General features: G+C 44.9%; 1 protein-coding gene across 7 annotated transcripts in view; it reads left to right on the forward strand.

Annotated features, from left to right (window-relative positions):
* The window catches only part of RIMKLB (ribosomal modification protein rimK like family member B), a 132,699-nt gene that overhangs the window by 68,593 nt on the left and 43,316 nt on the right, over positions 1 to 20,790 (forward strand). For 6 of the 7 annotated variants that reach the window (XM_027093081.1, XM_027093084.1, XM_027093078.1 and 3 more), the window contains exon 1: positions 19,437 to 19,691. The exons of the other annotated variant lie outside the window; for it this stretch is intronic. The gene's annotated coding sequence lies outside the window, so the exon portion shown is untranslated. Of the gene's footprint in view, positions 1 to 19,436; positions 19,692 to 20,790 lie in introns of those variants that run through there. 7 annotated transcript variants of the gene reach the window in all.

Below are 20,790 nucleotides of genomic sequence, written 5' to 3' on the forward strand. Positions count from 1 at the left end.
ATGCTATCAGAAGCCCAAAGAAAATTGGGGCCAAGTTCATTCTGCTTGCTTTATTTTCCATCAGTACTTTCCTTCATGTCACGTAATATGTACATAATGTTTTCTCTGATCCAGGAGCTATAAAAACTTTGTCTTTACTCTTATTCCTAGAAACTCTAGTGCTTAGACCATTACAACATCTCCACTTCGGAGGAATAAACTTGAATTACAGAAACTTCAAATCTGAAGAATGGTTGCCCTTATGTGCCCTCGCAGTGTGTAAATTTCAAGTTATCTGTTAGCTTCTTTAGTCTATATTTTTTATTTCCCTGATGAGCTAAATTAGAGAAGTGTACAGGTAGACAGAGCAGATAGTATTAATGGATTACAGACTAAAAGAAAGAAGAGAGTAAATGATGGAAGGGAAGAAGGAAGGAAGAGAGGGAGGGAGGGAAGGAAGGAAGCTGTCACGAGCAAGGAAGAGCTATGGACATAGTCAGAAGTAAGCCAATAGCACCTCTGGTTTCTCTTAGGAAGCTATACGTTCTCCATCTCTGAGATACATGGGTTCTGGTCAGTCCCCAGAACAAATCTGTGTACAAAACCCAGCTCTTCCTGGCCGGACCTGTCCAGAACTTGATCTTTTCCCACCTGTTCCACAATGAGAATGCAGAGGCTACAGAACAGATGTCTGGGGAGAGCCAGGGCAAGAAAAGGCAGGGAGGCAGGGGTGGGGGAAGAGACAAAAGCAGACGCAAAGCAGAACTGAGGCAGGGCCTACAACGGAGAGCCTAGAGCCACACTCATGTTTTCCATGAAGCACAGACAGATGGAGAAACTGAACTCAGGCCAGTCATTTGGCAGGGACAGCAATGACCTCAATGTGCTCCCAGCCAGAGACTGTAGCTTAGGAAGGCCTCCCCAGGCAGTAGGAGGGGGCGCCTTCCTAGGGTCTCGAGGGGGAGTCTGAAGTTAGGGCAGTAAAAACAGGAACAAAATGTTCAGAGCAAGGCAGGGGGAGCAGGCAGGCAGCGAGCAGGACCTCGCAAGGAAGGAAGGGAGAGGAAACAAGGAAGCACGGCAGGAACTGGCAGAAGAGCAGAAGCCACCATGTAGTCTTTCTTGGTCATTCAAGAATGCCGTTTACTTGAAAGTACTTGGGGTGATGTCTTGTTCATGGCAGCTCTGGTGGCCCCTTCTAGCACAAGTCCCTGTTTGTTTTCAGAGTCTCCGCTTGGACCCCCAGTTTTAGAGATCCTCTGATTTACTTTTCTCATTGGTGGTTATCATTTAATTACATCAAGTCAGAGTCAGCAGCCACGGTCAGGAATGAGCAACTGCCATCCAGAGATGTGAGCCTAGACTCTTCCGAGGTTCTCGCTGACCCTGGGGAAAAACTCCCTGGGCAGCAGCCCACATACTCATCCAACACAGGGTGGATCTCCTGCGGGTCGAGGATGCAGGAAAGTCCTCCATGGAATTGACGGGCAGGTGAAGAAGCGACTTAATGTAGGCAATCTAATGTCTGAGACATCCAGGAAAATGTGAGTTTTACAAAGAGGTCTCCAATCAGGGGACGATGGGTAGAATGCAAAGAAAGAGAAGGGAGACAGGGATGAGAGACAGCATGCTGGTTTATTCATCTGTTTACTGGCCTGTGAAGAATACACCCATTAGCTGAAGGCCTCTGGGCAAACGTACAGAAACGTTATTACTACAGTCGGATCCAACTAAATTAAATCCAGGGCCTAAACACACACAAAAATCCCATAAAAGGAAGGAAAGGAAGGAAGGAAGGAGGGTTATACGAGGTGGGTGTGTGTGTGGGGGAGTGCTGTGTGTAGAGGGAATGAAGCAATAAAGTGGTAACAGCCAAACTTAAGAGATGGACCCAGTGGAGGAGTTAAGAGCCAGCAAACATATGTCCTCAGAGAACTTGGGCAAGGGAAGAGTTCCCGCTTCTCAGTAACCCATACCTCTCTGTTCTTCACGCCTCCATGCCTTGCACTTTCTGTTCCCTCCTTTCTCAAATATATATCCTCTTCCCAGCTCCAGGAAATAAATGCTGATGTGTACATCAAAACCCAGCCCCATGCTGCTCTTCCTGGTCCCCTTTGCTTCTGAGTAGTTAATCATTCCCTCTATTGAGCTACCTCTCTTTTTTAATCATTGTGGCATCAGCTTTATTATATTCTTTATAAATTTATTTTATTTTTTTGGCCACACTGTGCAGCATGCGGGATCCCAGCTCCCCAACCAGCGATTGAACCCCTGCCCCCCCCGCAGTGAAAGTGCAGAGTCCCAACCACTGGACTGCCAGGGAAGTTCCCCTCAACTTTATTGTATTCTTTTTTTTTTTAATTTATTTATTTTTGACTGCGTTGGGTCTTAGCTGCAGCACACGGAATCCTTCATCGCGGTGCACGGGCTTCTCTCTAGTTGTGGCGCCCGGGCTTAGTTGCCCAGCGGCATGTGGGATCTTGGTTCCCCGACCAGGTATTGAACCTGCATCCCCTGCATTGGAAGGCGGATTCTTAACCACTGGACCACGAGGGAAGTCCCTATATTCTTTGTTTTACATGTCTGTGTTCTTGATTAGACTGAGAGGTTCTTACTCGTCTCTGGCTGACGTAATGATCAGCACAGAACAACTCAAAATTTGGTCATTTGAATTGAGGTGAGACGAAGACTTGAAATATTTCGAGAGAGAAACATTCAAAAACTGAGTCAAATGCAAAGTAAAGGAGAAAGTTCTAGAGAAGAAAGTAGTTTGAGAGGATATAGGAGCACAGCCAGTGGAACAACTAACCAGTGTTTTGATCCAAGACGAGAGGAATAGACCGAAAGGAAACAGGCACAGAGATTGGGCAACAGTTATTCCAGAAATAAAGGAATTTTGGCAGAAGGGCTGTAAAATCAGTGCATGCGAAACATAAGTGACTTCTGTCAACAATAATGAGTGCTTTCGTCTCATCGTTTTGCTTTGTGTAAATTTTCAGATGGTGCTGGTGGTCTTGCGCTGTTAGACCCACACTCTGTAGTATCCACACTTACATTTGACGCCCTTGGTCTTGGTTGAGAGAGGAAACGTTCCCAGAAGCAAAGGAAGAAGCCGCAGATCTCTCAGGGCTCAGCATCAGTTTGGCAGCGTCACTCCCATGTTCTGTTGGTCTATAGGGTCTCAGTTCCAAGTTAAGGGGAGGAGAAATAGACTTTACCTCTTGATGGGAGGAGTGGCAAAAAAGTGTGTAGCCACATGTGTCACAAAGTTAAAATGAATCTTTTTAACAGATTAGACAAGGCCAAACAAAGAACATATGAATTTTGCCGTTTCCCTGAAACCTGATTTACCTCTCTTCACAATTCTAAGGACCTCTTGGATGCTCAATATGATACAAAAAGTTCAGTGTTATTTTCTTGTTTTCTGCAGCATCAGGCACTGTTGGCCTGTCCCTCCTTTTTGAAATGTGTCTTTCTCTTGGCACCTATGACATCACTTCCTTTGTTTTCCTCTTTAGCTTGGCTCAGCATTCTTTTTTAATTTCTTTTTCTTCTGTGTTTACCCTTAAATGCTGGTAGTTTTCAAGGTTCTTGCCCCAGCCACCTCTTTTTACTACACCCCACTCCTGTGTCTCTATTTACCATCTACTGGCTTCTGCTTCTAGATCTGTACTTCAGTCTCTTCTACATCTGAAGGTGAAATAGTACATCTCTAGTTGGATGTCCCTTGAGTCCATCAGGCTTCATATTAGAGCAGGATCATTTAAGCAGGAAGGGGGGAAGCTAAAGAACAGACTCCCAGGAATAACTACCAAGATTCTAGTGCCCCTCCCACCTTCTGGAGGCCACCTTCCGTGCTGAGATGCCACCACTCAAGCTCTGGAACCACGCTGGTTCTGCTAGAATCCACACCAGCAGAACGGATCCTCACTCCCTGCCTCTCTCTTCACTTTACCTTGGTTTTGAATTCAAGACTTAGATTAGTGCATATGGTTGCTGAAACCTAGCTATAGGATTCAAACTCTAGCTATAGGAGAGTCTAGGGTATGTCGTTTTTAGTTTTCCACCCTCTGTAATCCAGGAAGGTGCCCCAAGAAAGAAGCTTCAATAAATGTTGAGCAAGCCCTAGTTTTGCATGTGTAAAATTGAGTCATGCTCCCTGCAGAGTCCCCCCATACTAGGACTACGGCGCCACCATCACCCCATTACCCAACTGAAGCACGGGGTCACCTCCAGTTTCCTCGGTTTCTCTCTTTCCCTCACCTTGAGTCCCAACACACACAACACACACACAGATACACACACACACACACACACACACACACACACACACACACACACGGTCTTTCAAATCCATCCCTTTTCTCTATTATGTCCATCACCACTTTAGCTCAGTTCGGTCCAGTCATTGCTCTAACGGGGTCTTAACTGGTCTCCCAGTTCTGGCGTTTCCCCACCTTTATTTATAATACAAAGCACTATGAGCAATATTTCTAGCATTACTCAACCTAGGTTACTCTGGCTTAAAAACCTTAGAGGAGGAGGGCTTCCCTGGTGGCGCAGTGGTTGAGAGCCCATCTGCCGATGCAGGGGACGCAGGTTTGCGCCCCGGTCCGGGAAGATCCCACATGCCGCGGAGCGGCTGGGCCCGTGAGCCATGGCCGCTGAGCCTGCGCGTCCGGAGCCTGTGCTCCGCAACGGGAGAGGCCGCAACAGTGAGAGGCCTGCGCACCACAAAACAAAACAAAACAAAACCTTAGAGGCGCTTCATTATCCTTAGGATACCGTCGGAACTTCTCAGTTCCCTCTCTCATCACCAGTGCTCTAATCCACCCACTCCGACACATTCTGCATTTTGCTTTCTGACACACCGAATCATTTACAGTTCTGCAAAAGCTTCAAGCTCTCTAAGCTGCTGTACAGGCTACATTCCATTTACAACACCTCCACCAGAATCTTTAATTTACCAGTTCAACATAACCTTTATGTTCATCTGTCTAATTTCTACTCATCCTTTCCAACTCAGCTTCGGCTTGTTTTCCTGAGTGTCTCCACTACAATGTGGGCTTCTTGTGGGCAGATGCTTTGTTCACTGTTGCATGCCCGAGGCCAAACCCAGGAACTCCTATTCGTACATCAGAGAGATGTGTTGCCCGTGTATGGGAGAGACTGTATTTCCTAAAACTGAACACAAGAGGGCAACAAATCACTTCTCCAGACCTGTTTTGAAGTTTGGCGGCCCTTCCCTGCACCTCATTTACTATTCCAACTGATGACATAGTTCATGGAGCACGACTCTTGAGCTGTGCCCGACAGGATGAAAGATTCTTAATGACTCAGAACTGTACTGCATTGATATTCTGGCTGCCTTTTCAGTGCCAGGGGCTTCACTTACCTACCGGTAATTAAAAAAGATGAATCAGTCCCAAGTCGTCCATTCAAGGAATCGAGAATCTAGTGGGAAAGAGAAGTGAACTGAACTTCCTTTATTCCCTGACATATGAAGAAACAAGTGACATATGAAGAAACAACCGGTTTTTTCAGTATCATTGGTTTCTTAAGATGGTAGAAGGGTGGGCTTCCCTGGTGGTGCAGTGGTTGAGAGTCCGCCTGCCGATGCAGGGGACGCGGGTTCGTGCCCCGGTCCAGGAGGATCCCACAGGCCGCGGAGCGGCTGGGCCCGAGAGCCATGGCTGCCGAGCCTGCGCGTCCGGAGCCTGCGCGTCCGGAGCCCGTGCTCCGCAACGAGAGAGGCCACAACAGTGAGAGGCCCAAAAGGTGGTAGAAGGGTTAACTACTGGGTGTAAATAAGACAGAAACTTAGATTCTCCTAAGTGACAATTTTGAAAAACACGCACGACCAATCCAGCTAATTCAACCCCAGGTAATTGTAGGATGGCGGGAGAAGCATGTCCCGTCCTAAGCCCATCTCTGCGGACACCCTACCCCCTTACCAATTTTAAATAGACTTCTCTTTCTGGAGCAGTTTTTATGTTCACAGCAAAATTGAGTGGAAAGTACAGAGAATTCCCTTATACTCCTTGCCCCACATACCTACATCCTTCCCCACTCTCAACATCCTGTACCGAGAGGTCCATTGTTATGAGTCAGTCAGGGTTCACTCTTGCTGTTGTGCAGTCTATGGGTTTTGACAACTGTGTGATAACATGTGTCCACCATTATAGTCTCATACAGAGCAGTTTCACTGCCCTCAAAAGGACGCTGTGCTCTGCCTATTCATTCCTCCTTCCCCTCTAATCCCTGACAACAACTGACCTTTTTACTGCCCCGTAGTTTTATCTTTTTCCAAAATACATACGGTCGGAATCATACAGTATGTGATTTTTTTCAGATGGGCTTCTTTCGCTTAGCAGTAATGCATTTAAGTTTCCTCCATGCCTTTTCATGGCTTGGTAGTTAGTTCATTTCTTTTTTAGGGCTGAACAACAGTTATGTATTCACCTACTGAAGAACATCTTGATTGTTTCTGTTGGGGCTATTACAAAGCCTCCGTGTGCAGTTTTTGGTATTTCCTTTGGGTAAATATCAAGGAGCACAATTGGTAGATCATATGGTAAAGGTATGTTTAGTTCTATAGGAAACCCTAAACTGTCTTCCGAAGCGGTCATACCATTTTGGACTCTCAGCAATGAATGAGAGTTCCTTGCTGTTGTTTCATGTTTTCAGGATTCTGGATTTTAGCCATTTTAATAGGCATGTAGTGGTATCTCCTTGTTTTAAATTCTTATCTCTCTAATGACATAAGATGTGGAGCGTTTTTTCATGTGTTTATTTGGCACCTTATATTTTTGTTGGTGAAGTGTACGTTTCAGGTCTTCTGCCCATTTAAAAGTCAGGTTGTTTATTTTCTTATCGTTGAGTTTTAAGAGTTGTTTGTATAGTTTGGATAACCGGTCTTTATCAGATACGTATTTTGCAAATGTTTTCTTCCAGTCTGTGGCTTGCGTTCTTATTCTCTTGACACGGTGTTTTGCTGAGCAGAAGTTTTGAATTTTAATGAAGTTCAGCTTATTAATGACGTAGTGACTTTGTATTTAAAAAGTTGTCACCATACCCAAGGTCATCCATGTTATCTTTCAGAAATTTTATATCTTTTCGTTTTACATTAGGTCTATGACACATTTTGAGCTAATTTTTTTTGAGAAGGGCATAAGGTCTGTGTCTAAGTTCTTTTTTTTAATTTTTGCATGTGGATGTCCAATTTCTTGCATGTTTCTTCTTTAGTATATGCATGCAGTGACAAATTTGCCTCTACACACTGCCTTTGCTGCTTCCTACAAATTTTGATAAATTGTACTTTCATTTCCCGCTGACTTTTAAAAAGTTAATGTGATGTAGTGTGACATGCATATATAAATACATAAACTAGCAGTGTTCAACACGTGAAAGATGAATTGAGGCAGGTTAAATACACCGAGTTTGAGCAAAAATTGATGTGAACCTGGTAGCGCCAAACTGGAAGTGGTTAGGTGTGCTCCACCAACAGGATCTTGGAGTCAGACTTGTAGACCAAAGGCAGAAGCAGAGCAAGAGAATTATTGCTTGGCTATAGCTTAAGGCCTCTTGGGCTACCCTTAGGTTTCAATATTGCAACCCTGAGGTATTTTCAGGCTTAGATTTTGGTTTGCTTCTATAGGCCACCTTGGAATTAGAGCCACCTCAGTCTAATGGCCCCCTGCTTAATGAATTTAATGATTTCTCTCTTTTGACCATCATCTTGTATGTGGTCACCCAAAATTTGGTATTAGCGGCACTCTCAGTCACCATCAGAGTTAAGTTGCTCTTGTCTCATTGTGAAACTGATTATGATGTCAGGTTCATAGAAGAATTTGTTTTTTGGGGAATTCCCTGGCAGCCTAGCGGTTAGGACTCCAAGCTCTCACCGCCGAGGACCTGGGTTCAATCCCTGGTGGGGGAACTAAGATCCCACAAGCCGCACAGCCAAAAAAATTTTTTTTTGTTTTTGTTATTCATCTTGTTTCTGTTCTGCAAGCACAGCGAGACCATCTGATGTACTGCTGATGGCTGTGAATATGCATTTAAGACCTTTGGGACAACACAGTGCACCAAGGGAACAACCATGATTAGGAGGGTAATACCAAGAGTGAAGTATATTCCTTGATCAGGACCTCCCATGAACCAAACCAGTTGTTCTCAAATAAATCAGAGAATGTACCTGAAGGGTCATCAACCCCTGGCTATTAATTAATAGCCAAGTGGCTACTTATTAATCTCTTGTATTTGGTACAATCCCAGTTGCGTTGATCCAGCTGCCACAGGAGACATTCTGCTATGGTGCACATTTCTCCTTGTTCAGCGGATGAGTAATGTCAAGCAGTTCTATTATCTAAAACCATCCTAGCAAGAAAGTCTAGGGACTCTTGTTGTGCAACTCTGGCCTTAGTGATAGATTCAGAGATGATTGCCAGAGTTAAAGGCCTTCCAGGAAGTGACCTTCCTTATTCACCTGGAAAGGCTGCAGGAATCCTGCAAACAGGGTAGCAGGCCAGTTTTTCCCAAGGGCCTTTATTGACTCCACAGAGTCAACCTTAGTTTTACTCTGGGCTTTAAATTGCTTCTAGAGCTGCACTTCTGTTCCTGTAAGGACTCAATTTATAAGACAAGTACAGTTGTTTTTAATTCCACAAAGAATAGTGTTGCAACCTGATCGAGATCAAGAGGCTGACCCACCCACCCAAATACATTATCTTCAATGAGTTTCTTCATATTAGGGAGATTTCTAACGAAGAGGGAAAGATTCCCATGTTCTAGATTTAGAGCCGTGTGTCTTTGGAATATTTTCGTAAATGCTTCCACAATGACCTCAGAATGTTTTTCTTTCCCTCTGGGTACATAGTTTCATTTTAGCTTAGGAGAGAACGCCTTAAAAAAAGGTTTTGAAATCAGCTTCAAATGAGGACAACTTCTGACCACAGGCGTATTTTTAAAAATATATATCCTCCCTCTCCCCCCCGCCCCCCGATATCTTGTCAGGTTTCAGCTGGGACAAACAGTAAATGCCTGGTAGTTTTGACCAATCCCATGGATGCAAGAGGTGTCTCCAAAGAGGGTACAAAAGATACTACCTTCCCCAAATCCGGAGCCACTTCCAAAAATAGCCCAAAGAGAGAGCTAGCAACAATCAGTAGAGCCCTAGCCACAAACAGAATACAGCCCACGTTTCTGTCCCGCTGTATTTTTGTGCCCCCAACCTGAGGGCTGAGGTTCCCGCATATGCACGTAAGAACCAACAGCCTGAGTGCCCCAGGCAGGCAGAGAGCCAAGCCATGACCTCAGGACACAAGTTGAGACAAGAGAAGGATAACAAGTGGGTACCCCAAAATCAAATTCAAACCCTGAACTTGGTAAGGAAGGGACAACTGAAACTTTACCTTCCTCTCTTGACCAGGCGCCACAGATAGAGATCTGGGAGCGTTGACTTTTTAAGAACTCTTGCCCTTGGCTCACTTCTGCCAGTTTCCCTGAGATCCTGTCTGCAGGAGAGAGCAGGGTGTCCCAGCAGGTCTCTTCTTTAAAATATGTATTTATTTACTTTTGGCTACATTGGGTCTTCGTTGCTGCTTGTGGGCTTTCTCTAGTTGCGGAGAGCGGGGGTTACTCTTTGTTGCGGTGCACAGTATTCTCACTGCGGTGGCTTCTCTTGTTGTGGAGCACAGGCTGTAGGTGCACGGGCTTCAGTAGTTGTGGCACACAGGCTTAGTTGCTCGGTGGCATGTGGGATCTTCCCAGACCAGGGCTCGAACCCGTGTCCCCTGCATTGGCAGGCAGATTCTTAACCGCTGCACCACCAGGGAACTCCCCCCAGCAGCTCTTATTCTGGTAACTAGACACCGTAGAGGAGGAAAAATTATTTTCTTTCTACTCTTTATAGTGAGAGAAGTGCCCTGTTCTCTAGGGCACCTCTTGACTGGATTTAGGTTAAAAGTTCCCCACTGTGTCCACTGTAATTCAAGATTATCTGTGGTGAGATTAATATACTTGTTCAGTCTTAAAATTTTACTCACCTGAAGCCTCACACTGGACCTAGTCCAGTTTAGGTCAGACCCAGTCCGGTTTTTAAGTTGGACTCTGGCTGGTTTCCGGACCCAGTCTGGAAAAACTCAGATAAAGTCTGACAGCTCATAACACGAGGATCCAAGAGGGACTTGGACACAGAGAAGCAGACACAGAGAAGCAGTGAGTTAAAGGGGCTACATGGATACGTCCACCTGGTTCCTCATTTCTCCTGGGAGGGGTCCCTGGGGGGCTCCTTTGGTTCCTTCTTCTGACAACAGAACAGTTGAAAAGAGGCATATTAAAACTTTAAGAGTTTATGTGAACTAAAATCAGTTCTAATTGGGCAGCTTTCCACCGATGGGAGCTGGGGAGAGACTTTCATAGGGAAAGGGGAGAAACAAGGAAATTATTGATGGGATGTAGCTTAAAGCCTATTCAGTGGCCATTCAGTCTAATGGCCCCCTGGTTTAGTTAACCGAACAGCATTTATTAAGATTTAGGGAGGGCTCCATGAATGAATGGTGAGGAAATCAGTGATTATCAAACTTTAGTGCATCAAAACAAACCAATGTATATCATCACAATGAAGATTCTTCAGCTTCTTCTTAGGGATTTCAGTTTGGTATGATTGTGGGGTAGAGATAAGGATCTGCAAACACCTCCAGGTGTTCTTACTAAAGGTAGGCCTTCTTACTTCTCACCAGTATTTCTCAAATTGAGCGTGAGTCAGAATCCTCTGAGAATAGGATTGCCAGATAAAATGTGGGATGGTCAAATAAATTTGAATTTCACATTTTTAATATATCTCAAAAATTGGGACATCATCTGTTGTTTTAACTAAAATTCAAATGTGCTTTCTTTCCAAGTGTCACTAAATCCTTCAAAATAGCAATTTAAATTTTCCTTGTGGCAGATATTTGTGATTGTTGTCTGTTTTGTCTTTTTCAGAAATTTCAAATGATGCAATCTCATCAGGAGATTATTCTCTTTGTCTCTGATTCACCTATTGACCTCTTTATAAGAATCTTCTGTCCTACTTCTACGGTCACCTTGGTAATGTAGTGGGTAACAAAAAGCTCAATAAACTGTTATACCAAATCTTTCATACTTTTATCTTTTTTCTTAGTTTCTCCCTTTACTTTCACACCTCCGTTTTGTCTCTCCACTGCTTTCCCCTCCTAAATCTGTTTCTCTGCTTTTGTTCAAGTTGTCTTCGTTGAAATGTCTCCCGGGGCTTTCTCTCTCCTTTCCTTTTCTTTCTTTCTGTTTTCTTTCTCCTCTTTTTCCTTCTCCTGAAGCCTTCCATGGCAAAATTAAAATCTGTAGAAACAAGTTAGCGCACTAGGGACCAGGCCACAGTATCGTGTTCCAGAAGGAGATTCTGTTCTGACAGTCCTTTTGCAAGAGCAAATTCCCAGTCAGGGGAAAAGAGAGCTTCCAGAAACAATTGCTTTGCCCGAGGATCTGTTGGGAGAGTGATGGATGGCACTGCACTGAGAACTGCCGGAAAAGGAGGGGAGACATTGCCAGGCAGCGTGAGGGGAGGAGGCGGCTGGGAGAAAGAGCCAGTCAGGAAGAGCTAGGAAAGGGGCGGAGAATGTGCTGCCTGTATATGCTGCCTGCAAGACCTTTCTGCAGATGTTGTGTCTTTGTGAGCTGACTGCAGAGGCCATGTGCGTGCAGACTGTATGTGAATGTATGCGTTGCTTATTTCAGATCGTGGGTCTATGGGAACCGCTGACTGCAAGAAACAGGAATGTATTGTTGAAAGGATTTTGCAGTCAGAGTGCTTGTTTGTGGTTGTGTGGTATGTGTGACTGACTTTTTGCCAAATGCGCTGTTCTGATGCCAGCTCTGAGAGTTTAGTGGAAGTCTGGCCGACTAAGCTAAGACACAACAAAGTCAGAAGGAAATATGGGGGCAACCTGAGATGGAAACAGAGAAGCTGTTGCAAGAAGAGAAAAAAAAAAAGACTTGGAGAAAGGGGAAATGAATGAGAAAACAGAAAATAAGCGATAAAAATTCCTTCCTTAGAAAAGGAAGAAATTTGAAAGGAAGAGAAAGAAAAGCAACATTCTTCCAGATGCAGGCACTATATATATATGTATATATATATATATATATATATATAATATATATATATTTTATATATATATAAAACATATATATATATCTCCCTACTTCTTCTGGTGCCTTGGTGAGATATTTCCTAGCTTTTCTCCCTTATTTCTTTCTAGACACAGTTCATCGTGGCATATTTATTACATGTATATTTTGCTTACACCAGGGGATATTTTAAAACTTAACAGTTATCCAGAAAGAAACATTAGTAGCTCTTAAATGAGAAAGGATTTTTGGGTGCTGTTGTTAGACAGGAGCGCTATTGGACATAATGGAAAGACACTCAGTTTTGATCAGAGATTAATTGAATTTTAATTCTTTAAAATGTTTAAGTGATTAAAACAGTACGTGAAATGCATGACATTTCAAAAGCAGGGGTGTTGAAATACAGTTTCCACATTCCAAAGGTGGTTATTGTTACTACTATGATTATTAACAATTTAACAGGCACTACCTACACCTGCAATGAGATATTTAAATTAGTCACGAGAACTTCTAGATCTTGACTGACCAATAAACACGGAGGCAGCATAACTTTGAACTTGGATGTGGACTGGGGAGGGAAGTCCCAGTTGGGACCATCCCAGTTTCCCTTTGTTGCAAACACACTACATATTTTGGATGGTTTCAAATTGCAACCATTATGGTGTCTTCCTCAGCTCTTTGCTTGCTTCATTTTTAAAACCTTAGAAGTTATTATAATTGTATTTCCAGTATACTAATTTTGCTCCATGCACTAATACGTTTTTTGGTTCATTCAGCCGTCTTTTCCTCCCTTTCCACTATTTTTTTCATCTGCCTCTCTCCTTTTTTTTTCTTCTTTCCCATCATGTTTCCCTGGTTTTGATTAAAATTCACTTCACTTCTCTCCTCAGCACTCTCTCCTTTATGGAAATTATTCCTTTTCAGGCTTGTCTTTTTCCTCATTCCCTTCTCTGGTGTCTTTGTCTCCAGCAGAGGGGTCTGATGTTGATATGAGGTAGGGAATGAGGCCTGGGAGAAAGCAGCCTGGGAAGAGGGAAGAGGGCAGAGGAAGCGGTGCTTCAGCTGTTTCTGCCATTAGCCTATAAAAGGCTGCCTTAAGTATGCCTCTGTAAATTCCTCCCCTTCCATCCCCACAGTCCCCCCTGCAAAGGGTCTCTCCACTTCCCCACCTTAAATCCCACCTCCCCTACCCCCCACCCCACTACTTGGGTGACATCACTCTTTCCCAGCTGTGACTGCCAGGGACACTGACCTACTTTTGCCCTCTCGGTCAGGCACTAAACCCTGGTTTGTCTTTTAAACGCTGACTTTCTGCTAAACCCTTTTTGCCCCAACATATCAGTGGGTCCCTCTTTGAAGCGCCAAACATTTCAGTTCCCCACAAAAATAGCAGTTTTTATTTTTAGTAACGGAAGTTGGAGAAAAAGCTTAATGATAAAAAGCTTCTACGACTTTAGCAAATCCATCTATGACTTAGTGGATTTGTTCTTTGTTGATTACGATGGAATCTATATGTATTTGGAGAATAATATTAGTAATAATTTTTTGGTTGACTCTTTATATGTATGGTTGAGGAATGGACTACGAGATCCTTTGTGACAAATTCCAAATATATATATATTCCATATATATATATATATATATAACCATTATTTATCCAATGTTTGTATATGATGTTAGAGATATAAGCCAAAATAGCAGGTATCAATATCCAAATAAAACTTTACATACTAAGTAGTGGGAAGAAATGGCCGACAAGATCAATTGTGTAGCCTTTGAGGGATTATAAAGAGTTGGTTAAGGTATGTACTTTGATGCTTGGATTCAAATCACGGTTTTGGCACTTGCTAGCTGTGTGAGTTTGAAAAAGTTACTCAACGTCTCTGTTCCTCAGTTTGCTCATTTGTAAAAAGGAGATAACTCAAGCGCAGTAGGGTTATTAGGAGGATTAAACATGTTCTAAGACATATTAGGTTTATTATGAGACTGGGGACAGATATAGAACTATATGCGTTTCAAATATTTCTATGGCAATTTCCTCATTCACCATTTATTTACTAAGCAAGCCAGTGTTATAGATCCTCTATCTTGGTCTCCGTTGTCTGCCCTAGTTGTCCAGAAAAGTTTTGGGAAAGTAGCCAGAAGGTTTGGAACTTGGATATTTCGAGAGATTTGCCTAGTAATTCCACCGTGTCACTCGTTGTTTTCTTTCTCTTCACTGTCTCCTCATGCTGCTAGGATGAATCCCAAACTGAAAGGCACTGAGAGAGAGAGACCAAACAATCAAGGAAACAGTTAGTTTGGGGGAGTCAGGTCGAGTCGATGGAAGAAGGGTTAAATAGAAGAGCAAGGAAGATGAAACAAATCTAGCTTGATGATCAAAATGGGTTTGTAACCCAAGAGAGCAAAAATGATTTAGAAACAAAATGTAGAAATAGAGTAGATAAGGATTTGGACACAACAGATAAAAATTGTTCTGTTTCTTTGCATCAAGGATAAATACATGAACTTAGATTAATGAACCGAACTCCCTAGTCTAACTTTTTCGATGTGCAAAAGATAGCAAACTGGACCAGGACAGTCACGATGGTGGCAGATCAGTAGGATGATCCCAGAACGCATTCATTCATTCATCCATTCAATCTGTAAATCATTCAAGGTGCTGCTGGTGACATAGGTGTGTGGCGGATCCTACAGCCCATGCGTGGTTTGATACCATCATTTCTATGGTTGAAATGTCAACAAATTCAATCCGGTGTCTCCCTGCACCTAGTGGAGGGTTCTTGTTTTCTTTTTTCCCCTATTATTTGAGGCTTCCTCTATTCTTTAAAAGAGAACATGCTGCTGCCTTTCCACCTTTGCCTAGTCCATTCTCTCTTCTTCTGTTCTAACCAGACTGAGATACTTTTATGATACTCCAGTGGATAGGGAATCAGGAGACTTGGAATTGCCACCAATGATTTTATCTCATTGCACTGATTTTCCCTTCTGTCAGAAGAGACTAACAATATTTACTCAACATTTCGAGGTTGCTTGAGGCTTACATCGAGTTTATAAATGCTGAGTGCTTTAAATTAAGAACATTTTACAAATGGTTATCTCTTTAAGACACTATTCTCAAGCTGTCATGTATCTAAGATTCAACTTGGTAAGCTTGTTAAATTTGCAGACTATTGGCTGATTCCATAAGTTTTTTGTTTGGCTCAAAAAATGCAGATACCCGGGCTCATTCAGAAGGTCGGGGTGAAGGCCAAGGAATCTGCATTTTAAACATCCTGGTTTATTCCTGTGTAATAGAGAAAAAGAAATAGTAGCCAGATACAATTAAAGGAAGGGGGAAAACCGACATCACCTCTCTTTCTAAGGGGAAAAACCTACATCGCCTCTCTAAGTCATTTTTTTCCTTTACACTTTTTCTTTCTCTGATGCAGCCAATCTGTACCGTCTTTCCTCCCTTTCCCCACCCCATCCTCCTTTGTGTCTGGCATCTGTATTTTCTTAGCATAGTTAGAGAGGCGCTCAGCTTACTGTGCACAAATGGAGTGGAGGGAAAGGAGGAGGGATGTGGGTGGAGAAAGGCTAGATCAGGGTTTAGCTATTCTAACTGAAGACTGTTGCCGCCAGGCTGGTTCTAGCCGGCTGGCTCTGGGAGAGGAAGCACAGGGAGAGCTACATCTCCTGCAGCTGCTTCTACTGTTCCTTATTTGCTAGTGTACGTTCTGATATGGGACACCCGCTACCTTTTCTCCACCCACAGGAATCACGTTAGATACCCAGTGATGTACACTATTTTAGGTACTGAGAATAATTCTGGATTCATTCCTGTTTACAGTTTTTCTCTTCACTACTTTAGGCCTTAGTTTTGATCAAACCCCAGCTTGTTTGTTTGTTTTTAACCCCAGGAGAGAAAGATTTGCGCCAGATGGTGTCTATGGGGTACTTAAAGTTTTTGCTTGACCCGAAGTCTAGATAATAAGTGAGTTATGCTTTCTGGCTGATATAGATATACATGGATAATTCCAGCACCTCTTGTCTAATCCTCGGTCCCTTCAGCTTGGGTGAACATCAGTCTTGTGTAATAATAGCTAATATTTATTGCACGCTTCATATGTAGTGCATTATATTTAAGTTACCTCATTAATCCTTATAGTTCAGTGAAATAGTTAATCTTCATTTTGTTGATGAGAAAACTGAGGCTGATAGAGGCAACAATCCCATGACACCAGCAAATAAAGCTGGGATTTCAAATCAGATAAATCAGATTTATCTGACTCCAGAGATGTGAGGTTACTTATAATATGTCTTCTCAAGGGATTCAACCCACCCCCTCCTGAAGAGTATCAGTTTATGGGTTAAAAATGAGTGGCGCATGATTAAACCAAGATAAGTTACATTGCCACCAAAAGGAGATGTGAGTCCATACCTGACCAGACATAACTACCGTGAAAACACAAAGATTATGGTTGAATCTAAGAAACTGAGCCTTTCCGGAAATGCTAAAAACAATTTCTGCTCCCTCATTACTTCATACAAAAATAGGAAGTATGAATTTGATCATTATTCATGTAAAGATTATCTTATAGAGTGACATATCATTGGCTTTGGTTTTAAAAATATACTTCTGGGTTTATTTCCCTGACTAGATTAAGTGAAAAGCAAAGTTGTTGTGTGTGTTATGAATTTCTTAGGCTGTGTCTGGCACATAGTGACAGTATATTGAATGACAGCTTTTTTTTTTTTTTTTTTTTTTGCCTCTCATTGTCGTGGCCTCTCCCGTTGCAGAGCACAGGCTCCGGATGCGCAGGCTCGGTGGCCATGGCTCACGGGCCCAGCCGCTCCGCGGCCTGTGAGATCTTCCTTGGACCAGGGCACGAACCCGTGTATTCTGCATCGGCAGGCGGACTCTCAACCACTGCGCCACCAGGGAAGCCCTGAACGACAGCATTTTTCTTAACAGACAAGTGGCCTGTTAGTTAATAGTCTCATACTCCCTATCCACAGTTTCACCTACGCAACCTGGTTTTCTTGGGCAGTGCATGGTTACTGTGAATTGGGATCCTCTGCTGGGCATGCCCGCGACCTTTTCTCTGTGCCAATTTCCCTATGTATTTTGCGTCAGATTCTCATTGTGTTCATATCTCTGTGATCAAGCTTTCTTTGATCACAAAATGATTCTCCTCTTTTCCTCTTTAGATTGAAGGGAAGTACTTCATGTTCCAGGAGATAGTATCAGAGTGGAGTAAATAGCACCATTTTAGTTCTGTAGACTTTTACCCCCTTTCTTCTGAAGGTAGTATATCATATAACACTTTTGTACCTCTAAACGTATCTTTCGTGAAAATAGTTCACCATCCTAGGTTACTCTGTGTCAAAACATGCAGTAAACACTTAGTTAACACCCTAACTACATTTCTCAGTTATGGTACTCTCAAGTCCCCCTGAGGTAAATCAGCAAAAAAAAAAAAAAAAAAAAAAGCAGACCCTAAAGATTGGGAAAGGAATGCTGAAAAGAATTTGTTGGCTGAGGGGACTGAGAAGGGGTTGTGATCTGCAAGAAGGCAAACGTGTTAGGACATACTCTCTAACATCTGGGATATCTGGTGTAATAACTGACTAAGGTTATTTGGAAATGAATCTTCCATATAAAGTATGGTTTATCACAGGATATTGAATACAGTTCGTTGTGCAATACAGTAGGACCTTGTTGTTTGGATATTCTATTATATAGAATGCACCTGCTAATCCCAAACTCCCACTCCATCCCTCCCCCAACCCCCCTCCCTGAAGTCTGTTCTCTGTGAGTCTGTTTCTGTTCTGTAGATAAGTTAGTTCATTTGTGTCGTATTTTAGATTCCACATAGGACATCACTTGGTATTTGTCTTTCTCTGTCTGGCTTTATGGGTAATCTCTAGGGCCATCCATGTTGCTACAGACAGCATCATGTCATTCTTTTTTATGGCTGAGTAATATTCCATTGTATATACATACCACATCTTCACCCATTCATTTGTGGATGGATATTTAGGTTGTTTCCGACCTATTCATATTCTTACCCTCCTTTGTGGAGGAGTTTTTCAACCTTCCTCACTAGAGGGAAATTACCAGCAACATCTTAAAAAATCTTCTACCCCTTCTCAGCCATACTGCGAAGAAACACCCTAAAGTGTAAATGAAAAAAAGTGTAAAACATTCATTTTACACAGTTTGGAAATTTACAAAATGCTTGTAAGTCTATTATCACATTTCATTCACACAGCAACCTTGGGATATACTCTTTTCATAACAAAGGATCAGAGTTAGTTAAGTAACTAGGTTAATTAACAAGTGACAAGGTTTACACTGGTTTCTAAGCGGCAGAGCTGGCTGTACCACGGTGCCCCGCCTGTATCTTAAAATCTGCCTAAAGCCTGGAGAATACATGATGTTTAAAAATTGGCCTCACTACATACAGAGGCATTGTCCTTACTCTGTACAGGGACAAGGACCTTATGGGTGTTTACGGTCTTTGTCCCCCAAACCTTTGCCTCCGGAGCGAAGACTACGGTTTGAGGGTACTCGAGGGGGAGGCGGTCCTCAGGGCGGCGCGGGAGGTGGGCGGGGACGGGCGGGAGGCGCGGAGGCGCGGAGGCGCGGACACGCACTCCGCACACTGCGCCTGGGAGACTCGGTGGGCTCGCGTCAGGGTTCAGAGTGTGGGTGAATGGGGCTGGAAGAGGGACGGTGAGGGCGGGGAGGGTGTACAAAGGAAGGGATTCACCACGCGGTTTCGAGTTGGGAACAAACCTCGCCCCTCCACCCGTTTCCCTTTCTCAGTGAGGACGGTTTGGGGGCGGGTGGGGAAAGCGCGTCCTCGAAGCGCTCTCGCGCTCCCCTTTTCCTCCGCGCGCGCGCGCGCGCGCCCCCATCGCCTCTCCTCGACCCCATAGGCCGCGAGGGTTGCGTGTGGAGACGGGACGCCGCGGGGTCGGGCCCCGACGCAGGTGTCAGATCCGCTCGGCCAGGTTTGGCCGGCTGGCTGGCCCGGCCCTTCGCTCGGCCGGCTCTCGCAGCGCCGCCGCGCCTGGAGGGCGGGGCCGGGGCGCGCACGGGTCCTCGGCGCGCACGGGTTCTCGGCGCGCGGGCGGACGGCGCGCTTCGCCTAGGTCTGGGGGAGCGCGGGGCGGTCTCCGCCGGCGTCGCGCGCGCTGTGTGAGAGCGGGGTCGCGCGCGCGCACGCCAGGCGAGTGAGGGAGTGTGAGGGAGTGAGGAGCAGTCGGGTGTGCGTGGGTGTGGGTGTGGGGGGGGTGAGTGTGAGTGTGTGTGTAGGTGTGTGTGTGGGTGTGTGGGGTGAGGGAGAGCCAGACCGACCGCGCGGCTGTGAGAAAGGGGGCGAGTGGGCGAGGGCGCCGGGCCAGGCTGTGGGAGCCGTGGCGGCGGCGGCGGAGAAAGGAGGCGGCTCCCGGCCTCCCGACCCCATCCCCCTCCTCTCCTCGGACTTACTGCCCGCCCGGCCGCCCGCCCGCGCCGCCCTCGGAGGCCCCAGCCGGGCGCCGCCGGCCGAGAGCCAGGGAGGAGTCGCCCCAGCCAGGTGAGCGGGACCCTCGCGTTCCCTCCGCGGGGGTCGTGGCGAGAGGCGGAGGCGCGCCCGACCCCCGCCGCCCGTGGCGGCCGAGTTGGGCAGAACGGGCTCCAGACGAGCGGGGCCGGGCCCGGGAGAGGACGGGGCCGTGCGCGGCTGGGGCCCGGGGCTTGGGGAGGCCGGTGGTCGCCTCAGAGCCGGGGACGGCGGGGCGCTCGGCGGACCCTGGGCTGGGATTCTGCTCCGGGAGGGGCTGAGGATGCCGGTGGGTGCGGGAGGCTGGAGGGAGGCGGCGGCCTCGGGCGGGGTGCGGTGTGGTCTCCCCTCGGCGAGGGGGTGTGGTGACCCTGGGGATGCGCGTCGGAGCCACACACGCGTGGCGCAAACCTGTCTTCGGCAGCGTGGTGATCTCTGCCTCCACTGCTGCCATCAGACAGATTCCTGTGGTGTGTGACCGAGGCGGGAGGGGCTGGTATTGGTCCCGCAGTTATTCTGTTTTAATTCCACGCTTTCCTCCTTACGTGTACATTTTTAGAAGAGTGACAGCCATTCCTCTTTTTCTTTTGAAAGCCCTCTGAATAAGATGGGTGACAGTAATTGCTTGTCTCATTTGATTTTTTTTAACAGCATTTGACCGTGATGCAGATCTTCCCCCCCCCCGCAATAAATCCAAAGTAGTTAGGGGATAATTACTTCAGATTTGCCTTACTAATTTTTCCTTATCGCTGATAGCAGATTTGTCATCCCCTGTATTTTCTCCCATTTGTGTTTACGGATAGAGATGGGGCGTTAATTCTCTTCTGTGAGTGGGATTATTATAGTAACCGTGTTGAATGTAACCTCGATGTAAATTCTTTGCTTGTGCCGTTTTCTTATTAATTACAGGAATTGTTCCCACATCTTTGTGGAGTTGGGTTAAATTTGAAGTCTGTATTGAAACTGCATGGGCAGCCTAATATGGAAGGTTTTCCTTTTGTGGGCTTGATATTTTGATCATATTTATGGATGATTTAATTTTTAACTGTAACCATTAAAATGTAAATGTTATTTATTTTAGATCTCATTTCATAGCATCGGATAGTTGTAAGGTCTTTTTAAAAAGAAAAAA

The sequence above is a fragment of the Aethalodelphis obliquidens genome, unplaced genomic scaffold, assembly GCF_003676395.1.
Source record: "Aethalodelphis obliquidens isolate GAN/ISIS:26980383/991018 unplaced genomic scaffold, ASM367639v1 scaffold83, whole genome shotgun sequence".
Lineage (NCBI taxonomy): Eukaryota > Metazoa > Chordata > Mammalia > Artiodactyla > Delphinidae > Aethalodelphis > Aethalodelphis obliquidens.